This window comes from Rutidosis leptorrhynchoides, chromosome 7 (assembly GCF_046630445.1).
Source record: "Rutidosis leptorrhynchoides isolate AG116_Rl617_1_P2 chromosome 7, CSIRO_AGI_Rlap_v1, whole genome shotgun sequence".
In the NCBI taxonomy this organism is placed as follows: domain Eukaryota; kingdom Viridiplantae; phylum Streptophyta; class Magnoliopsida; order Asterales; family Asteraceae; genus Rutidosis; species Rutidosis leptorrhynchoides.
The window spans coordinates 21,152,728-21,157,700 of NC_092339.1; positions in this window are offsets into that span (position 1 = coordinate 21,152,728).

Sequence of the window (4,973 nt, forward strand, 5' to 3'; positions counted from 1 at the left end):
TTTTCTATTTCTTATCTAAAATTTCTTTAAATTTAAACGAAAAATTATTTTAAGTGGTTAAATTGATAGACATCAAAATTTTCTGGTTCGTAGTAATAGTTGGATTTGTACGTGGACCGGGTTGTTGGAGCCAAACAGTACTCAATTATATTGAGACCAAACGAATCCTGCCCCTCTGCTGCATCTTTTGGCTATTCGAAACGTGGGCAAAATCAGAAAAGTCTATTAATTGGATAACTTATATAATTTTTCTTTCTTTTTAAAAACTAATAGGATATTCAGTGAATGCACCGAGTAAAACGTTCACCACCTTTTGTACGTTCACCACCTGTAACCAGATCAAGACATCTAGCAAATATTGTCGCCGTTGATTTTTCTTTAGAATCGTCATCCAGTCGACCAAGTACTCCAATTCAAATTTTCGATAATCCATTTTTTGAACCCGACCTCACAAATGAGAATCCGGAGAATATTCAGGGACCACCAATCATTCAAACAGAGATTGTAGAGGAACCAACCATTAAATCAGAATCCTTTAGTGATTCAGATTCAACAAATTCAATTATGGAGAATCTGGAACCTCTAAGTATGGAAGACCGAATGAGAGCTAAACGCACTGGCCAAGGTCATGCAATTACTCAACCAGACATTAATGCACCAGATTATGAAATCAAATGACAAATCCTACATATGGTGACTAATCAATGCCAATTTAGTGGTGCACCGAAGGAAGATCCAAATGAACATCTTCATACCTTTAATAGGATCTGTACACTATTTAAAATCCGAGAAGTGGAGGATGAACAGATCTATCTCATGTTATTTCTCTAGACTTTAAAGGGAGAAGCCAAAGATTGGTTGGAATCGTTACCTGAAGGGGCGATTGATACATGGGACGTTTTAGTTGAAATTTTCTTAAACAATTCTTTCCGGCATCTAAAGTCGTAAGACTTCAAGGAGAAATTGTTACGTTCACACAAAAGCCAAACGAAACTCTGTATGAGGCTTGGACAAGATTTGGAAAGTTATTGAGAGGATGTCCGCAAAATGATTTAGACACCTGTCAAATAGTACAAATATTCTACCAAGGATGCGACATCACTACAAGAAAAGACATAGACATAGCAGCTGGTGGTTCCATTATGAAGAAAACAGCAACTGACGCTTATAAAATTATTGATAACACTGCTTCCAACTCACATGAGTGGCATCAAGAAAAAGATATTGTTAGATCATCTAAAGCAGCTAGAGCCGATTCTAGCCATGACTTTGATTCCATTTCCGCAAAGATAGATGCTGTCGAGAGACGAATAGAAAAGATGACTAAAGATATCCACTCAATAAGAATTAGTTGTGAGCAGTGTGGAGGACCACATTTAACAAAAGATTGTCTCAGTATTGAACTAACAATGGAACAAAGAGAGAATGTTTCATACATAAACCAAAGGCCTGGAAATAATTATCAGAATAATTATCAACCGCCAAGACTAAACTACAATCAAAACCAAAATTATAACCGAAATGTTCCATACAACAACCAACAAGGTCCAAGTAATCAACAAGTATCCAACAATACTTACAATCAGGAAAGACCTAATTTTCAAAACAAACCACCACAAACTGATGATAAAAAGTCAAATTTAGAAGACATGTTGTCGAAGCTAGTTGATTCTCAAACACAATTTTTCACATCTCAGAAACAAACCAATGAACAAAATGCTCAAGCATTTAGAAATCAACAAGCTTCTATTCAAAATTTGGAACAAGAAGTAAGCAACCTAGCAAGGTTAATAGGTGAAAGAAAACCGGGAAGTCTACCTAGTGATACAAATGCTAACCCCCGGAATGAAACAGCTAAAGCCATTACCACGAGAAGTGGTATTACACTTAAACCACCTGAAATACCTGTAATTTCTGATGAAGCTATTCCTACTCCACAAGAACCACAATCTGAGCAAGATAAGAAAACATAACCGGTAGTTGAAAAGGTTAATGAAAATAACACAGTTAAGGCAAAACCTTATGTTAAACCATACCAACCACCACTTCCTTACCCGAGTAAAATGAGAAAAGAGAGACTTGAAGCCGAGCAATCCAAATTCTTGGATATGTTTAAACAGATAAATGTCAATCTTCGTTTCATTGATGTGATTTCAGGAATGCCTATATATGCTAAATTCTTGAAAGATCTAATCACAAATAGAAAGAAAATGGAAGAACTCTCGGGTGTTACTAAGAATGCTAATTGTTCTGCAGTATTGAATAAAATACCAGAAAAATTATCTGATCCAGGAAGTTTCACGATTCCATATTTTCTGGGTAGTCTTAGTTCAATAGAAGCATTGGCAGATTTAGGTGCTAGTATAAATTTAATGCCGTATTCATTATACACTAAACTAGACCTTGGAGAATTGAAACCAACACGAATAAGTATACAACTAGCCGATAGATCAGTAAAATATCCTAGAGGGATAATGGAAAATATGCTAGTTAAAGTTGGTACTTTAGTATTTCCAGTAGATTTTGTTATTCTGGACATGGAAGAAGATTCTCGAGTTCCTCTCATATTAGGAAGACCATTCTTAAACACGGCTAAAGCAATAATAGACGTGTTCGGTAAGAAGCTGACCCTAAGTATAGAGGACGAGAGTGTTACCTTTTCAGTTGATAGATCCATGCAACAACCGCAATCTGCAGATGATACATGTTATTATATTCAAACTATAGAATCACATGCAGAATTGTTAGAAGAATTTCTAGAATTACAAGGAACAGGAGAATGTTCTTTAGGAGAAGGAACTGAACCAATTGATGAAACTGAAATGATAGCTACACTTATGGCTAATGGATATGAACCAACAACAGAAGAAATTAAAATGCTAAAAGAAGAAGACAGATATCGATATAAATCATCGATAGAAGAACCACCGACATTAGAGTTAAAGCCACTTCCAAACCATTTGGAATACGCTTATTTACATGGTGAGTCTGAATTACCTATAATAATATCGTCTTCTCTTACTGAAAATGAAAAATCTCAACTCATTTCTGTGCTAAAGGCTCATAAACCAGCTATTGCATGGAAGATTCATGACATTAAAGGGATAAGTCCTTCGTATTGTACACATAAAATCCTTATGGAAGAAGGTCATAAAACGTATGTGCAACGTCAATGAAGACTAAATCCTAATATGCAAGATGTTGTTAAGAAAGAAATTATTAAACTGTTTGATGCAGGTTTAATTTATCCAATCTCTGATAGTCCATGGGTAAGCCCAGTTCAATGCGTACCTAAGAAGGGTGGCATGACTGTCATCACAAATGAGAAAAATGAGCTTATTCCTACTAGGACTGTAACAGGATGGCGTATTTGTATAGATTATAGAAAATTAAATGACGCCACCAGAAAAGATTTCTTTCCCTTACCTTTCATTGATCAAATGTTGGAAAGCTTAGCCGGAAATAGTTACTATTGTTTTCTTGATGGTTTTTTCGGATATTTTCAAATTCCAATAGCACCCGAGGACCAAGAGAAAACCACATTCACGTGCCCTTATAGTACTTTTGCTTACAAACGCATGCCATTTGGACTTTGCAACGCCCCTGCAACCTTTCAAAGGTGCATGATGGCGATTTTTCACGACATGATAGAAAAATGCATGGAAGTTTTCATGGATGACTTTTCAGTCTTCGGTGATACATTTGAATCATGTCTAGTTAATCTTGAACGAATGCTTATTAGATGCAAACAATCAAATCTAGTACTTAATTGGGAGAAATGCCATTTCATGGTTAAAGAAGGCATCGTTCTTGGTCATAAAATTTCAAAGGAAGGAATTGAAGTGGATAGAGCTAAAGTAGATGTAATTGCTAAACTTCCACATCCCACCAATGTTAGAGGAGTTAGGAGTTTTCTAGGGCATGCCGGTTTTTACCGACGTTTCATAAAAGATTTTTCTAAAATTGCCACTCCTATGAATAAACTCCTAAAAAAGGATGCTCCATTCATCTTTTCAGATGAATGTATCAAATCTTTTAATATTCTTAAAGAAAAACTCACTAATGCGCCGATCATGATAACTCCAAATTGGAATCTACCGTTTGAACTTATGTGCGATGCAAGTGATTTTGCAATGGGAGCCGTTTTAGGACAAAGGATTGAAAAACAATTTCAACCTATATATTATGCTAGTAAGACGTTACAAGGAGCACAAACGAATTATACAACTACTGAAAAAGAACTCCTTGCTATTGTCTTTGCTTTTGACAAATTTCATTCATATCTCGTTCTAGCTAAAACGGTGGTCTATACTGACCATTCTGCTCTTAGATACCTATTTTCAAAACAAGATGTCAAACCAAGATTAATCCGTTGGATCTTACTCTTACAAGAGTTCGATATTGAAATCCGAGATAAAAAGGGAGCAGAAAATCTCGCCGCTGATCATCTTTCTCGTCTTGAAAATCCCGAATTAGAAGTTCTAAATGAATCGGCCATACAAGACAACTTTCCTGATGAATATCTATTGAAGATAGATTATAATGAAATTCCATGGTTTGCAGATTATGCAAACTACTTAGTATGTGGATTCCTTGAAAAAGGATTGTCGTACCAAAAATGAAAGAAATTCTTTAGTGATATAAAACACTATTTCTGGGAAGATCCACATTTGTTTAAAAGTTGTCCCGATGGAATAATACGCCGATGTGTATTCGGAGATGAAGCTAGTCAAATCTTAAACCATTGTCACACAGGACCAACAGTAGGGCATTATGGGCCTCAACTCACAGCAAGAAAAGTTTACGATGCTGGATTCTATTGGCCTACAATTTTCAAAGACGCACACCTTCTTTGCAAATCCTGTGATGCTTGTCAAAGGGCCAGAAAAATAAGTCAATGTGATGAAATGCCACAAAATGTCATTCAAGTATGTGAAGTATTTGACATTTGGGGTATTGACTTTATGGGGCCA